Raw genomic sequence first — 19,428 nt, 5'->3', positions numbered from 1 at the left:
GCATCCATGGAACATGTCCAGTCCCTGTTAGGCAAATTGAAATCTCCAACTATAAGAATAGGCCCCTTTGTGCCTGCAGAAAAGTAATGCCTCCTCACAGGCAACACAGAAGTCCACATACTGGCTGGCTGGCATGCTGGGTGGAAGATAAACAGCACTTAGAAACATAGAAAAACCAGTAAATCTAACTGATGCAAAAACACACTCAACAGGGCAAGCACGATGCACTATCTCTTGGGAGACCAATCTGTCATGAATACCCAAAATAACACCCGCCACCGCTCATCTTGTTTGAGGTTTCATCTGAACGATCGCAACGATATATCTGATAATGTGTAAGGCCAAGTTCATCATCATCTATATCGGGTACAAGGTTTGTCTCTACGAGGATTATCCCCACATTATCCCCACTTCCAAAACCATTAGCTTCTTTGTTTTCCCACACTTTATTAACTCTAAAAAATACATGTTTGTACCGAATAACAACCAATAGAAATCCTTTCATAAACCAAGTAGAAAAAATACAACCACAGAATAGAAAAAAAACCACAGGGAACGTCGCGGCTAAATGACATAGCCTAAACAAAAAAAATCAAGTTGTCGGTGTTGTGGTTTTAGGAGCTATGTTTCGCCACGTTGGTTATAATCACAACATAATTCCAAATCGTTGCATCAGAATAACCTGCACCCACAGCATGTGGTCTTGTGGTGTATGTGGTAGTAGTGATGTGGTGCAGTAGAAGTTCAGAAGACGAAATTTAACAGTTCAAGTAACTGTCATCCTACCGCTTTTATCTTCCTCTTGTAGAGTAACTACATAAAAGTGATTGGATATATTTACTTTGTATCTGTTACATGTAAGCAAACGTTATTAGTTGTTTTCGTGTTTTATACATTATTGTAATGTGTATTTACTGTATTGATATTCTGAAACATAGGTTACGAAAGAATGTGACTGGTTATATTCAAAAATAAACCAAGTGTTAATTTCTGATTATCCTACTGGTTTTCGGTTGAAATTTAAATTTTATTGTAGCCAAGTTTGTATTTTACAATATGCTTAAAATTCTTAACCATTTTAGTGTCAAGCACTTATTGTGGGGGTGATTCAGTCAGTGCTATACATTTACAGTCCCTCATTTGTATTTATGATATTTTTGTAGTGATCCTCACTTAAATTGTTCAAACTATTTCACAAATAACATAATGGGATGATTTTTGTTTTATTATGTTGCTTGGATGAGTAGACTATAGGCCTAACTTAACCCTTAAAGCGCTAATCTAAATTACTGTCAAACGCTAAGACATAAAAAAATTTTTTTTTTTTAATTTCCCAATGCTAATTTTGGTATTTATTTACAATACCGTGACCATGAAAAATGGACTTTTTTTTCATGGGTTGGGCATTTATAGCCAAGTATTATTATCACAGGTGCATATAAACTGGGGGGAAAGTATATCATTGTATTATATTGATGCCTTTCGGGCATTATTGCATTAAGGATGGAAAATAACCGACAAAATTTTGTCGAACAACACTTGGAGGGATAAGGATCGGGGCATCACGTGATCTGGGATTCGACTTTTGCAAGCTCGAGTTAATTTTTTTTCTAAAAGAGCAAGCAGTGCGCAGCGGGCAGGCATCGTTGACAGGATTAACGTCATCATTTCAGTAAAATTGCCAGAGGTACTGTCAAAAACAGAGTTTTCAGAGGATTTCAAAAAATCGTAACTCCTTTGATTTTCGTTGCCGACGAATTTTTTCTTCACTATTGTTTTCTGGAAAAATTGTAGTTTTCAAGAAAAAAAAATGAACATACCTTTCCATGGTCACGTTATTGTAAATTGATACCCTAATTTTTGTTTCATATACCTTGGTATTACTTTAATAAGAAAAAATAATAAACATGTAATATTACATATTTTTGAGAATTTTATACACACGAAAATATTTGAAATTTTCAATAAACTGCATTGCAGGATAATGTACATAGGAATACTATTTGACGGATTACATTACATTTATACAGGTTATTTATAATGAGTAGGCTAAATTGTAACTGAAGTTCCTGTGTAATTAGTATACATAAAATAAATAAGTTCAGTTTAAGATTTTGAAATGTAATAATGTGAAATTCAACACAAACTTATTTATATGATAGCCTACAAGAGAAATGAATCAAATATTGTACTTATAAACCTTATTTATTTAGAATAAATAAACTGGACTTGTATGGTGAAACTGGTATAAAATACAAAACAAATAATTGAAAAAAAATATTACACATAATATACCAAAAATGCGCTCATTCGTCAAAACTTGGATCATCTGGATTAGCTATTATAACAAAAAATTATACTAAATGTTAGTAAAAACAAACTAAAACACTATAAGAATAACAACGGACTGATTCAAAACACTTTGTTTAACAATATAACCAACATACGACCAACACACACGTAGTTAAACAGCTGAATAAAACGAACGCGTCTGTAGGCGTATGCCGCATCACAGGCCATACAAAAAATGGCGGCGATTGCTTTCAACCCGAGTAGATACCGTTACGTCCACCAATGGTGACAGAGCGTTTTGTCTAGTCCCGACAGTCAAAAGGAACATCGATCTGCTCTCTTACAGAAGTTTTAACAACTAATTCTTCGCCATTTCAAAATTAAAGCTTTTGCGTTTGTAGACGTATTCCGCGTTTAAAGCATCGGCAGTACCGCGTCTTTAGGCTTTAGCCGCGTTGGAAGGGTTAATAATATTTGAAGGGTAGGGTACGATAAGCGGACCCGGTTTTTTATATCGAAATTGGCAAACGATATTATGTAATCACAACCATCGATATAATCAATCGATACTGATGAATTATTTTGAACAATTAATTAACTTTAAAAACCTATATCAACAGCTGTAAACACTTTCAAATAATACACGTATGGTAGTATTTCAATTTTACATGCAAGTAACATTTATTATTAAAAATGGCAGTCAATTTTAGAAAACTACACGACATTGCTTTGAAAGACGATATAAGACATGTTTTAGTGGCTTCAACATTTTGGACTCGTACTGAAAAACCCATGTTTATTTGAAATTTGTGGGAAAGAAACAACTGTAACTGTCAGAGAAGCAAATATGGTCGTCTTCAGTTTTCATAATTTTGGTTATAATAATTTGTTTGATCACTGTAAACATTAAATTCATATTTAAATTTAAAAGATATGATTGTTATTGAGGACTATAGATACTTTTATATCGATTGGTAGTCTAGGATTTGAGATGCGAATATTAGGTATCGATGATTTCATTCTTCGATATAAAAAACCGGGTCGTCCGCTTATCGTACTCTACCCTATTTGAATTTAAAAAAACTATTGGTAAATTGTGAACTTAACGGCTGAAGTGACAAAATACTAGTTTCGCATTATTAACCTATTGCTATAGTCCTCCTGAATATACACTTTCAATGGGTGGAAATGACAAAATAGCAAAATTATAGAACATTAAAAGTGGAACTACTTTTGGCTGCAGTATAATAAGAGGCCACCACCACAATAGAATCATAGTATATCCTTGGAAACAGTAAAAAGTAACTAGATGTTAAACTATTTGGGTAGGGTACGATAAGCAGACCCGGTTTTTTATATAGAAGAATGTAATCATCGATACTAATATTCGCATCTGAAATCCTAGACTATCAATCTGTAGTCCTCAGTAACAATCATATGTTTTAAATTAAAATATGGATTTAATATTTACAGTTATGAAACAAATTATTATAAGCAAAATTAGGAAAACTGAAGACGACCATATTTCCTCCCCTCACAGTTACAGTTGTTTCTATCCCACAAATTTCACATAATGGATTTTTCGGTACGAGTTCAACATGTTGAAGCCACGTAAAACATGTCTTATCATCTTTTAAAGCCATGTCGTTTAGTTTTCTAAAATTGACTGCCATTTTTAATAATAAAATGTATTGTATATTTCAATTTTACATGTAGGTAACATTTCGCTTAGGTTAACCAAAACTAATTTCGTACATGGATTTATCACTTATTTGTAATGCAAGCCTAGTTTGTATTCATCAAGTTCCAACTCTTGCAAACTTTTGACAACATTTCTGTACTCAAAGTTCATGAAATAAAGAGTTTTGTCTATTAATTGTCTTGTGTTTTTAGTCCAACATAAGCTTTCCATAGATCAGTAATGATTTTTATTCCATGTTTAGTATGTTTTAAAACTAATGGGATTAGTGATTCGGCATCACGTTATTTTCGGAGTAAATCTCTAAATGGAATCTACCACGTCTTCTCTCCCTCTTATAAATGTCTACGTCAGACAAAATTCTTTATTTGTAATCTTAAAGATCAGAATGGTGTCACATTACATGAAGATTTTCAATTTGTTTCAAAGTTAACAGATACATCTGGTCAATAAATAGTTCTTATATATAAGTTTAAATCTTCTATTTGGTGGGTTTTACAGTCAAGTAATTATAGTAATGTCAATTTTCTTCACTCATCCAGTTTAAGAACTCATCCAGCAAGTAAAATGGTCGTTCTTTAAGCCATCGTGTCAAGGCTAATTTCAGTCCATCATGCCTATTACCCATGTACCTTATAAAAGGTCATGTGGTAGGCAAAATGTCAACAGGCTTATTTGCTCTGAGACAACTGGCAAAGTACTGTAGCTTGGAAACATTAAAAATAATATATTTTTCTTTAGTTCACTCACATCTTGCTTATGGGATAAGCATATATGGAGCAACAAAAAAGGGAAATTTAGATAGTATTTTAATACAACAAAAGAAATCATTAAGAATTATGTGCAAATTAAAAAGAGAAGACTCAGTCAAACATCTTTTTGCTAATCTAAAAATATTAACTGTATATGGGCTCTATATTTGAGAAACTATGACTTACGTGAAACAGATCTTTGACCCGATTTTATATGTAAATAATCATATTCACAACACTCGATTAAATAGACAGAACACATCACACATCAATTAAACACATCATTTAGATTTTTTTAAGAAAAAACTAAATATATAGGAACAAAGTTTTTGTATATGCTACCAAGGCATATATTTTACTGGAAAATAATTTATGTAAATTCAAATCTAAAGCGAAAGGTTATTTAATAAATTTATCTCTTTATTCGCTAGATGAATATTTTCTCAGCTAGAAGTAAGCAATTCTGACCTAACTGTTATAAGGAATCTAGGAGGGGCCATTCTATGTTTGGTATATAACATAATATATTTTAATATAAATAAAATCTATATTAAAGTCCTATCTAGTACTAAGTCTTGACCTTTTGTAATTTGACGCTATTTATTGTACCTTTGTACATAATATGAATAAAGAATTCTTGAATCTTGAAAGTCTTCCACGATTTTCTTTTTCCAATCCTTGCTTCGTCGATTTCAACTACCACTCCTTCGCTACACAATAGTTCTTCTTTTTCAGATTTGTATCCAACCAAACAAAACAACTGAAATCATATTTTAAAAACGTTTCATTTCATTTCTGCATGTACTTATACCGTTTAAAACTACTCATTTACCAAAGTGTCTTAAGTAGTTCGTTTCCAACTAAAATAGTACATGATTTTTTATTATGCTAATTATATCAAACTTTAAATGTTTAAAAATTTTTCTCCATTGCGTTTTTAGACACATTGTGTTTGTTCTGACATTTCTTGCAGCGAAACAAATCCGTCTGATTCTCACCTTTAATCCTGGTATTCATCTCCTCATTATAAACTCGACACCTCGGATTTAAAGGAACTAGCTCCTTTTCTTGAAACCATTGTTCAGTATTAATGAAAACTTTATGATGGCTAATACTTGCACATTCATACCCATCTTGTCGTCACTAGCCTTCTTCAACATAAACGAAATAACAACTGCTGGTAATGATGTCACTAGCATCAGCTGATAATGGTGTCACTAGTAACAGGTGATAATGATGTCACTAGTAACAGCTGGTAATGACTTCACCAGTCTAAATAAAGCTGGGAATAATAATTATAAATATCTGTAGGTCAAATGTCGTACTCGATAGTATCGATATTTAAAATTGATAATCATCATCTGATTGCATTGGTGGCCGCTAATTGTACTGTAGCCATAACACATGAATACACAACGAACTTATATTCCCACTTTGAAAAAACAATGACCAATTAAATAAGAGTAAATTAGTTTTTTTAATATTTTAACTGCTTACATAATCCACAATCAAATACGTAAATATCTTTCAAAACTAATCAACTGTATTAGAGTTAACGCTTTGTGATTGAGTAATGGAAGCCATTGTTATAAAAAGGCAATGAAGGGTACTGCAGGAGATAGCTGATTGTGCTTAACTAAAATGTTTTGACCACTGAACACTTTGATAAGCTATCAAGACACTGATATGTTATCTGATAACACTGAAAGTTGTAGATAACAAGAAGCACAGTACACAAATTTACATTTCCATTTCAATTAGGCTATTAAAAATCCAGGTTATTTGTGATTTCCACCCCCCTAAAACCACATATATTTTGTTCAAGAGGATGAGCAGAATACGTTAATAATGTTGACATTTTTATTGGCTACTCTGGCTGTTAACCTCACTGATACCAATCTATTAAAATTTCGTAGATAGTAAAATATTTAATTTTGAAAATACAAAACTTGTATGTAATTTTATGATTTTAACCCTTTGAGTGCCAAGAGCCAATTGGATCATCTTTACCATTATATGCAAGAAGTGCCAAGAACAATGTCATCTACCGTATTAATCAATTATTAGCTATCGTAGATTTTTTATGGTATGAAATTAAAAGTAAAGAACTGATTTTTTTACTTTGATTCCATCAAATACTACTATAAATATATAGAACGTGTTAACCTACCGTCCCTTGAATCAAGAAGCTTCACTCATGACATTCTGTTTATGCACAAGCTTGTAAACGAAATCCTTGATTGCTCACCTTTTTAGAATCAGAATCATTTTATTGTCGTCCAACAATTACAAAATTGTATTGACAAAGTCAAATATGATATTAAAAATATCACTAAGTAGGCCTACAGAGCCTAAAATAAATACAATCTATATCTATGTTAAAAGTTTAAAATTGTAAGTCACTAAAATTAGCATTAAAAATCTCATCTACAGAATAAAACGTTTTTCTCTTGAGCCCCTCTGCAACAACATTCTTAAACCTACCAACAGAAATTGATCTAGCACTTAATGGTAACTTATTGAATAGCCTAGCTCCGGTTATTGCATAGTTCTGTTGAGTTTTACTTAACCTAGCATATTGTACATCAATTGTATTTTTAATTCTAGTGTTGTATTCATGGTTAAAGCTTGTAAGATTGAAAGAGTCAAGATTTTCCTTAACAAAAACTAAACTGTGTAATATATATATATATATACATGGAAGCGTAAGTATACCCAGTTCTTCAAAAAATGGCCTACAGGACTCATTGTCGCTAATTCCTGCTATGCAGCGTATGGCTTTCTTTTGCCACTTAAACACAGTCTTGGCTCCACTAGAGTTGCCCCACAGTAAAACCGCATACAGAAGGTGTACATTAAAAAAGCGTAATATGCACTAATGACTAGATTAAGACTTGTATGCAATTTTAGTTTTTTTAGTAGAAATATCACTCTTGCTAATCTAATACATAAATGGTTTGTATGGATTCCCCAGCTAAGCTTTGAGTCTAAATTGATACCAAGTAGTTTTACAGACTTATTTTCAGAATTACGTAAACTAAAGACAATTTCCTCGGTCTTGTTATTATTAACAGTTAATTTATTAGCAGAGAACCAGAGATAGGACCTTTCCCTCATATAGCCCATAATGACATAATTTAATTTTGAGTCTCTGTCTGATGATAACAGAGTAGTATCATCAGCATACAAAACAACCTTACCAGGGACAAATTTAGGGAGATCATTAATGAAGACAGTAAACAAGAAGGGGCCCAAGACTGAGCCCTGGGGAACCCCGCTCGCTACCCTCTTAAGTCCTGATCTCTGGTCACCTACTTTGACAAGCTGAAGTCTATTGCTCAAATAAGACATAATCAAAGACAAAGCATTGTTCTCCAGACCATAATATTTCAATTTTTTAATAATTCAATAGACATGCACAATAAAGTTGTCTCCTATATATAGAGACTCAGAAGAGTCAACAGTTACAGTTTTTTTTATGGTTCTTTGAACTTGCAATTTGAAATGATGTGCAATATTTCTCTTTATAGGTAAAGACATGATTGAACTAGTGTTTCAAACACAAACAAACCACGCTTATAAAACTGCAGAAGCAGTTAACTAAATACGTTCTAGCTAATAGTTAAGTCAGCCTATTTTGCACGGATTTCTGACTAATAGTAGACTACTAAAATTTTTCATCGCTTCGCTATTGATAAAAATTAATTTTTGTACAAATCAACCCTAAAAATTAAAAATTGGTTTTAACAGTTTTGACATTTTTATGATGGTTTTGATTATACACATTTTTTACAGGCCAAAACAAAAATATAAATATTGGCCAATACATAACAAAGTTATGTTGTTTTAAATCAGCGTACGAGAATAATTGTTTGGATTGGCATACTATTATTACTAATGTTTTAAAAGTAATCTAGACTTTTTTTTACTAGAATCCAAACAAAAATTACTGGCACTGGAAGGGTTCATGAATGTTATTGTATGCTAGTTGAAATTATTTGTTTAAAGTGTAGGAAGTTGTAATTAAGTTTATTTGCATTGTTTCCAAGTTAGTCTATAGTTCCTTTTATCCACGTGGGTAGGACTTTATGTTGCAAGGTTAGTGGGAAGTATAGTTAGCTTAAGTGAGGATAATTCTCGTATTAAATAATTGCAATCAATTAAGCTATGTCAGTGTTTTGTAACCAGTAACTACAATAGGTTCTTATTGAAACTGTGGGCATTTATATTTGTAGAATACAGTACCAGCTTTCTAACTCACTATTACAAGGCTCTGAAAACGGTTTTGATTGTTCCAGGCAATAACCAAGGTTTACAAGATGCCAGATCTGGAGTCAAAAATGGGTGATATATCATTAGGTAAGCGAGTATAGGCTACATTAAGTTGATTAATATTAAGCGACTTGATTAGAAGTGTAGATTCAAATAATTTAGGCTATCTTGAATTTTAATTAAGTGTTCAGTAAACATACTCTGGTTATATATCTTCTATATAAAATCACTTGTAAGTAGATCTAGATTGTAGATCGTGTTTTTACGTGTTTTTAATTTTTCCCATACACTCCCACATTATATGTACAATACAACCGTTAAACTAGTAATTTTGACCCAATATGAATTATTTTTCCTCGCAGAATCCCTTAATATAATTGTTCAAAACTAAATCTTTACTTTTGTTTTTAATCAAAATACTCATCTAAGAGTATATATAAAATTGGATTTTTCTATATGATCAAGCCATTCTAATATTTATGTCTTATCAAAACACTGTCAGTAGTTAATTCGCCTTGGTTTCAGGTGAAATATATACGTCCGAGAAGACTGGCTGCGATGACACTGGAGATGGAACGGAAAATAAGCCTTTCAAGACCGTTTTGCAGGCAATGAGGCATGCTGGGAAGGAGCCACTCCCAACTATATATGTAGACGCAAAGGAGGAGGGAAAGGTGTGTACATTTTGCTTACTCTATTAGTTTCTTATTTTAGGCATCTTGATTGAGATTATTTTGATGTAAAAGATTTTTACTCATTAGACGTATCTACTATTATTTAATTACAATTTGTCATGCTAATGGGGGGAGGGGGTAATGGCCAAGTACTGCTAGTAAGAGTGGGTGATAGATGTAATCTTCTCAGATGTAGTCTGTGTTAAAGGATATCCTTATCCTTTGAAATATCGGTACTTTGAGATTATACCGACCACACCAGTATGAAGAACACAAAAATATAAATTTATAGAAACAAACATGATAGAACGAAAAAAACAACTCTGTAATTACAAACTTACAAGCATTTCCAGGTATCGTGATCGGTATTGTTGTCGCTGTTATCTTATCTTTTTCTCGAGAATCCCGATTACGGCAGGCCGCGCGGCATCACATGATTTGCAAGGTACATAATTGCCTTTCCATTAAAATTCAATTTATATTTCTGATCAGTTCCTCTAGAATTTGATATTTTACTGATAGGTACTATCTCGAGGGATGTTTTTCTTTCGTTGACATCAGCGCGGGTGCTGCCGAAGCCCGCGCTGATGGCCGGAGGCACTCGCATTTTGGGTGGCGGAATGTGATCAAGAATAAAAACAAGTTTTGAGTGTTTTTTCAATAAAGAGTTTAGTTTTAGTTTGGTAATGTTTGTTTTTGTTGAATTTTTGTGTTTGCAGAAATGTAGAGGTAAAAACACGGAAGTACAAGAAAGCGACGCGACTCAGCAATCACGTTACCTACTAGACCGCTCGACTTTGACCTCTGTCTGAGGATGGGGAGGGATTTGCGATAAGACAATTCCTGTTTTATATGGACGAAATATTGTTTTATGCTAATCTAGTAATCAGTAGAAGCGAAATGTTAAATAACGATTCATGTCTGGGTGTGGTCGGTATAATCCCAAAGTACCGAAATATCTAACAGAATGATCCTTCTGACGTAAAAGCATTTAATACCTTTCAGCCTAAATGTGCTTCAAATTATTCCAGAAATTCGAAGTGGTGGCAAAATCTCAGCTCAAGAAGGTCCAGAAGATATGGGTACGAGAGAGTTACAAGTCCGCAGACAAGGCCAAGAAAGAAGAAACAGATGCGGATAACAGGTTGAAGAATCTTGAAGAAGCAAAGAAGATCAAAATAGAAGAGGACAAATCTTTACCAAAAGCGAAACTTATAAAAATCTTCAATGGTAAAGAACATAGAGGTAGCCGTGTGAAAATATATGGCTGGGTTCATCGGTTGAGAAAACAAGGTATGTCATAATTGTTTGGGGTTTCATATGAAAACCGAACAATTTTTCATAATTCTATGGGATTCTTTGTATAGAAACAAAACCATTTCAATATTATCACCGATATTACTTGTACAATCTGCATAATCATTTAGAAGAATTTTAGTTTACAGTAAAATTTGATGGTAATATAAATATGTAATTTATCAAATTTATACCGTCAGGTTGGTAATATACAAGTGTCTCAACATGAATGCTCATGCCACGTTAAGCGGCTTCTGCCAACAAAAGTCAGCTTAAGACGTACTAAACTACATTGACATGAAATATCAATGTTTAGCCATAGTAGATTGTATATACTTATTTATCAGATATGATCATATAAAGACCAATTCAAATATATCAATATTTATGTTGAATATTGGTGTCAGAATCAAGAAGGAACACTAGTAGCTTCTGGCTGCACATCTGTGGTTCCAATTTTAACATTTAAAGTGTAAAACAGCGTTATATATAAGAATTCATCTCAAATCCATACATTTTTCACTTCAGAAACTTAGATTTTTGTGCTTCAATGCCAATGAGTTCTTAAAAATACGATCATCTATAAAGTGTAATTCTTTAATTTTTATTCAGTATAGATTTTTGCATAAGACTTAGAGCCAAGATGAAGATTGATTCCAAGGCAGACGAGTACAAAATAAGAATTTACTATATATATTTATTTATTGATTTCATACAGGCCTACAGTAAATGAATATATACATTAATAGAGGTTTTCAAGTCATATGTGCAGACTGATAATAAAGGACTGATTCCACTTTTTATGTCAGATCCCTTGATTTTGGTTCTCAGTTATCGTTCCGTCAACTTGATCATTTTTTAGGCACAGTCTTTTAAAAAATATGATCATACCTAATATCTTGTGACTCAGCATTAAAAATAAAAACTGCTATAGTAAAGTGTCATCATTGAATACAATGTAATAGAGGGCAACAGTGCTCATAATGTGGATTCCTTAATACACACATGATCACAACTACTTATTAGTTTCACACCGTGCAATCTTGTCTTCAAACAAAAGTATGCTAAATTTGCTATTTGAATTGTCGTTTTCAAAAAATAGTGGCAGCTAAATTTTTTCTGGAAGTTGGAAATGGGAAATAGTTTTGTTGTTGTGCTTTTGACTTCTGTTTTGCAACCGACTTATGTGTATTAAACGGACATCTTCCTGGTCGACTAGCAATCTTTTAATGTAAACAACAACTGTCGTAATACAATTCCATATTTACATGGAGTTGACGTGAATCGAAAGTCCATCGCCATCAGTCACCATTACGGTCCTATATGTTGTATTCCGTTTCAAATTTCAAATGATGAATCCATTAAATTAAATCTAAAAATAGTTTCAGAGATAGTAATATAATTTAATACAATCAGTTTACATTGCAACTTGAAACGTAGTAACACATTTAGTCTAATAAAATGAGCTATACAAATTTTGATTATGATTGAAAGTATTATGTTTATTCTAGAGTTTGTTCACCTTTAGTTAGTTATTTGCATACCATATTTATTTGGCAGGGAAGTCGCTGATGTTCATTACACTACGTGACGGCACGGGTTTCCTGCAGTGTGTGCTCAACGACGTGTTGGTGCAAACATACGAGGCTCTGGTGCTGTCCACAGAGTCTTCGGTGCTGCTGTACGGTGTGCTCAAGGAGGTTCCTGAAGGAAAGAGTGTAAGTGATAGAAGTAATACCATCCAAGTACTTGTTTGGAATACGTTGTGCAAGAGAAGAATGAATAGGCTGTGAAATTATGCATCGGACTGTAAGTCTTTGGACTACGAGAGGGAGAGAATATTTGCAGCTGGTTCTAGCTGCTGACTTGCTGTCTGATGAAGGACTCCATATTGAGCTGTAAATGATTGGACATTCTCAATTGCATCAAGAGAATGAATGGTCATAAACATTCTCAGTGAGATATTAACATAGCTATTGTGTTTTCGTTTGTCGTCAAATGTAACTCATCTTAAAATCGTCATTGTTTACTGAGGTAACAAAAATTTTAGCCCAAACAGAGGCAAAAAATAGCAATGAATCCAACACAAGTTTCAGTTAAAGGTATAAACTGTGTACATAAGAATCTCACATGATTCTTTCTGTGTTCCAGTTTTACAAGCCTCTCACTGTCCTACTTGATTATTTATTTAGTTGAATGTTTGAGTAGTTTTAGTGGGAGCGAGCATGTTGTGACATCTAAAAAATTGTGTTATAATAGGATGTTAATAGCCCTGCAACGTAAAAGTGAATTTTTACATCTGTGATACAATCAAACAACATAACGAGTATTACTGGTTTATTATTTAAATTAAACAGTCTCTTATACAATATTAAAGTTTTTATTTAATTCTCTTACTATCATTCCTACTTTGTAGAATGTAGATTCATCCATAGGACTTCTTTATCTTCCATTCCTAGGTTATCAGTCCTATACAATCATTTCCAAAAATACTGCTAACAAAATTATTACTAACACTCACCAAACATATTTAAACATGACCAATATTTTGTTTAATACTTTTACATCACACATTGTAAAACATATAAATTTCAAATTACTTCTTGTAAGGGACAAATTATCCACCATCGCACCGAGGCTTTCAATTTAAGAAGAAGGGGGCTTGGTTCGCTGGCTACATATATCATTCTTAGATCTCTCCATAAGTCTATTCTATATAAAATTGTGCTGTATAAATTTAACTATATAAGTTTTTGATATTAATTAAATGTCACTGGATGAAGTATAAATAACTGAAGTACAGGGTCATCTTCCCCTCTTTGGTATCCTTCATTTTAGTCATTTTAGTTTCTTGGTCATTTTTCAGCGGATTTGAATGAAAATAGGTATTTGGGAGTTTTTCAGGTGGAGTAGCACGAATTTGACATCCAAATGGCGGGAAATGAGCCACATCCATACTAAAACGTGTTTTTGTAGTTCTTTATGTTAAAACAACTATTTCAATACATACTGTAACAAAATACAGTAGGGCGTCAAAAATCTAAACTTATTGGGACTGGGTGGAATTCGTATTTTAGAACATAACCTATAAATTCATAAGTTACACTAAAAATGGTACTAACTTTTCGTTAAAGTAAAGAGCCTTTTCACAGATCAAAGGTTCCTCTAAACTTCGCCTCTGAGATAAACTTATTTATCATCTTTCATGGTTCTTCTTATTTTTCTGACTTTAGACCCATCGTCTGGTTCAGAATGCTGCATTTTTCCTTTTTAAACGTCCAAGATGGTAGCTTTACCCCCTTCATATGTTTTGGCAAAGACAAGCCACTTTCACCTCTTTCAACTCTGTTTAATATATCGAGTTTGGTTTCTATAGTTAGAAATTTATGTTTCCTCATCAGCATCCCACATGACGCCATGATACAACACTGGTTCATAATTAAAATACAAATTATGTACGCACTACGAACCGCAACATGCAACTATGACTACACTACTGAACAAGTGAAACAACTGGATTGGTGACAGTGACATTACGATGCCGATGCAGACAGGGTTAAAAATAGACTCACCCACTGAGGAAAGGGTGAGTGGATGGTTAAAAAAAATAAACACTCGCAAGGTCATTGTCCTCTCAAAAAAAATGCCATGCTAAATACAATTCACATGTTTAATGCGGGCATTTGGATTTTTATGTTTTGATTATTGATGCTGTACTGTTATGTAATTTTTAAAATAATATTTTACTTGAAGTTCAAATTTTCTATGTTTATTTTTGTCAATATCGGCATGTCTGCTGGTTTTATGCGTGGACGTCAGCTATTCAACAATACACATACAGATGCTTGATTTTTCAAATTTTGGTATAGTAATTAATACAAATATATAAAAATACATTTTTACGTAAATGGAATTCATTCTAGAAGTTCATTTTATAGTCTACCATTTCTATCATTTAAAAGTGGTAATGGAATATGACTTTTTTTATGTATCCGTTTCCCAGAACCTATGTAAATGTCTTTGCAATAGCATGGTATTTTTAGGCTTGTTTTTCCCCAAAAGGATTAACAAAGTTAAAAGTAGATTTCAAATATAAGTTTCTTTGGTTTATTTTTTGGTTGTACCAAACCAACTGTGTACTGGCAAAATTGTGGTCTCATATCAAACGTTATGCACCACAGACCTCTGAACCTCATTGTGAGACTGCATTTCCAAATATAATGTAATTTCCAAACGTTATAGAATGTAAAATTATTATGTATACACAATGTTATGTTGACACATTAAGACACATTAAGACACATTGACAGAAACAAAGGAGCTGAAAAAAGTTGGGAGCAATGAATCAATACCGAATTTCTCACATATACCGCTAGTGATGAAATTTGCTAGGCTACTAGTGCTTAGTGGCATTTCCTGCAAATACTGTTGGTGCCAAAAAAAAAACCATCACAACTGCACTTGACATAAGGGTTAAATACAGCTGGTCATATTTAGTGTAAAAAAATAGTTGATCGTATTTAGTGTGAAAATGTACTAGAGAACATTTTTGACCGGGAATTTGGAAAAAAGGTTTTAAATGGCTATCCTGTATATAAGATTTTAATATTTGGGTAGTTAAATTTTAAAAATTTAATTGGCTTCCTGGATAAACATTAGTTACAAATCAGATGTAGATATTTTGAAAAATAACAACAAAAATAATGGAGTTAAATTATAAAAGGCAGCATGATCTCTCGGAAAAAATCAAGATGGTTGCTAAGTCAGATGTCTCAATTCTGCAGTATTGTCTTATAAATCATGAGTCAAACTTCTATTAAATGGTTTGTGATGGTTGGAGGTAATGTGACACTAATTGTTCAGGCGCCAGGTGGCCACGAGCTGCAGGTGGACTACTGGGAGCTGGTAGGACTGGCGCCTGCTGGAGGTGCGGACAGCATACTCAATGAGGACGCTCACCCTGATGTTCAGCTTGACAATAGGCACATCATGATCCGTGGCGAGAATGTGAGTTTGATTTACTACTCTCTTGTGAACAAAGTACAAAAAGAATTAGTGATTCATATCGTGTCCGAAGTCATACTACAAATTCTTGACCACATCTTCTGCCCATGAAGTCACAGCTGTTTTGTGTTTCAGACGTCCAAAATACTGAAGATGAGATCAGTGATAATGCAAGCATTTAGAGATCACTACTTTAGCCGAGGCTATTGCGAGGTCACCCCTCCTACTCTGGTGCAAACGCAGGTGGAGGGTGGCTCGACACTCTTCAAGCTTGACTATTTCGGGTACGTACTAGAGCACCCTTCTCCTCAAGATTCAAGATATTTTATTGTCATTAAGCACAATACATATTATGCAATAGACAAAGTCAACATATTATATAGCCTACTTTAATCTAATCTTTAGTCTAGGCACAGTTATAGGACAAAATACAGTATTGCCAGCTAGAACTAAATAACAATAATATAAATGTGAATAAAAACAATAAAATTACAATTAAATAATTTAAAAATCTATACAATATGTGCTAACAATCCTAATCTTAAATTAACAATGGATTAAAAACTTAATGAGCTAATATCACAGGCTAGGTAATCTTCAACAGTGTAAAAAGCTTTATTTTTCAGCCACTTTGCAATGGTAACTTTAAAATTATTAAGTGTAACATTCCATGCTTTCTCTGGTAATTTATTAAATAATTTTATACTGAAAAATATCTGGCTGTTTTTGGTCTTTTCGAGTCTGACTGGGGGTAGATCGAGTAAATACTTTTTTCTTGTGCAGTGTGTATGAACATCTTGTCTATTTATGAAACTATTCAAATTTTTCTTTTACATCAAGTAATGAGCAGTAGATGTATAAACTTGGCAAGGTCATAATTTGAAGTTCTTTGAAAAAAGGTGAACAAGATTCTTGTTTAGAAACATTTTTTTTAAATCCTAATAGCTTTTTTTGCCATAAAAATATTTTTTGGGCACTGGAACTGTTTCCCCAAAGAGTCACACCATACCTCAAGAGTGAGTGGAAAAATGCATAATAAGCAGTTATCAACATCTCCTGAGTAACAGTATTCCTTAGTTTACATAATAGGTATATAACTCTAGATAGTTTAGTACATAAATAATTAACATGATGTTGCCAGCTTAATTTACTATCTAGGATAACACCCAATAACTTAACAGAATCGTTACTGTATTACCTCATTACTACATGTGTACAAGTTTGTTATAAATATATTTTAACTCCAGCTCAGGCTAGTTGTAAATCAAAACCACCACGCTCAAGATGAGTATTGTGCAACACTTGACTTGTTAACAACCGCCACACGCGAGGTATCTCGTTTTCAAGTTATCATCTGTTTTGCTTTTGTGATACAAAGTAGAAGATTATGTCAGGTTGGTGCTGCAATCTTGTGAATATTTATCCAACTACTTGGATGTGACATCCATCATGTTGCATTTTAGGTGGGGAGAATTAATATTTCTGCTGTTGTTTTGTGTTTATTCTATGATAATTAGTTGAGTAAACAAGGGAATTATTGAATTATACACATTTATATTTGCAACCTCTTATTGGCATTGAAAATATTAATAAATCTTGTGAATAATTACAGCTTGTTCTAAAAAAAAAAATAAAATTTAAATTTGTTAACATGTATATTATTATTTTAATTGACACAATATTACTGCACTTAATTAATGAAAAGTCCACATATAGTTCACTTAGTTTACATATATAAAATCCTTCATGTAATAAAGAATTTGACTATCGGTGACAGTTCAGGAGTGGGTAGGGTATGTAGTGAGAGAGGATGGAGTTCATCGTCAGAAGTCAGTCGCATTAAAAATATAAGTGTTAGTTGTCTTTCATCAGAGATCTATTGTTTTTACTAATAAATGACAAACTTTATGTTTGATAACATACAATACGTAAACGTTAAGATTGGCAATACATTTTAGGTTCATATCTTTCTGAAAAATTAATAATTTCTTATATTTATTCTTAAGTGACGAACAAACTGTAGTAATCCATTTACTATACCCAAAAGATTAATACAAATGTTGGTGGTAATATTTAAATTAATAAAATTCGATGAGATATTTTTTACATCTCAAATTATGAATTATTTTGTAGTACAAAAATTGTCTGCTAATTTCATGCGCATATTTTGACACTTTCTATGTAGTTGTACTAATAATAAAGGCATAATATCTTTTCAGTTATTGTTTTTGGAAAGTAATAACACTTTAAAGGTTTTTGAATAATTACAAATGAAACAAACCTTTTTATGAACTTAAATTGCATCCACACTGGACGAATATTTTGTGGTTTGTGTGTGGACGCCTTGACAAACATTTTTAGAGTGAATGATATCACGCCACCATTTTTGTTCGGCCAAATTGTTTTTGGTATTAGTGAACTTTTGTTGAGTGCGATGAAGGAGCCCTTTGTACCACAACCATTGCATTTAGTTTATTGTCCAGATTCATAGTTTTTTGTGAAATTTCGTGTTATATACACAGTGTAATGCAGTAGTAACCATGAGTTTCAAAAAATGCTTACTCGATGAATATTTATAGTAATTTCAGATGTGTGATATGATGTTTCAGAGAGGAGGCGTTCTTGACCCAGAGCTCCCAGTTGTACTTGGAGACCTGTATCCCGGCTATGGGAGATGTGTTCTGTATCGCACAGAGTTACCGGGCCGAGCAGAGTCGTACTAGACGTCACCTGGCAGAGTAAGTACGCCTCACCATACTCTTTCACTATCTTCTACAAAAACAGAACCTGTATACTCATGTATAGATGAGCCGCTTTGAAAGCGACCTGCGCAGAAATTTCTTGCGCATAGGGAGTGTGAGGAGCAGAAGCTCGACCACACTTACTGCTACCCCTCTTTCACTGCTTGATCTATTTCCATTACGAGACACAAGTGGGAACCAAGTACTTTGCTTCCCTGCGTTTGTGTTTTGGAACATTACGCTATGTTGTGTTATTTCCGTTGTTATGTAACAACAAATATTATTATTTATGTTAAGAATAGTCCATTGCATCTATTTAATGTATTAGTATAATTAAGAAGTATTTTAAACAAAATGTTTATTGTTAACAGCTGTTGTTATTATTATTGTGTTTATAAAACAGCTGTTATGTAACACATACCCTACGAGTGGTAAAGTGGCGACTAAGGAGTGGTTGGTAAGGAATGTTGAGGGGGATGTGAGTCCGCGCTTCTTCTTCCTTTCCACATTTTTCTCTCTCACTCCCCCCTCCCTCCCCTCGCACTGTTCACTTAACAGGTCACTTTCAAAGCGGCTCAACTATAGTATCTACTGTCTATCTATAGCATTCTTACTGCTTGTTTTTTTACACTTCTAAAATTCAAGCTCTCTTTCCATTCTCCTGCGGAATGACGTCAATTGACAATAAGCAATTAATG

The 19,428-nt window shown here is 33.1% G+C and overlaps 1 pseudogene; it reads left to right on the top strand.

Annotated features, from left to right (window-relative positions):
• Nucleotides 1–650: 650 nt before the first annotated feature.
• The window catches only part of LOC124371021, a 38,169-nt pseudogene continuing 19,391 nt past the window's right edge, over nt 651–19,428 (top strand).

This window comes from Homalodisca vitripennis, unplaced genomic scaffold, assembly GCF_021130785.1.
Source record: "Homalodisca vitripennis isolate AUS2020 unplaced genomic scaffold, UT_GWSS_2.1 ScUCBcl_781;HRSCAF=3485, whole genome shotgun sequence".
Classification (NCBI taxonomy): Eukaryota; Metazoa; Arthropoda; class Insecta; order Hemiptera; family Cicadellidae; genus Homalodisca; species Homalodisca vitripennis.
This window is presented reverse-complemented; position numbering and strand designations above follow the sequence as displayed.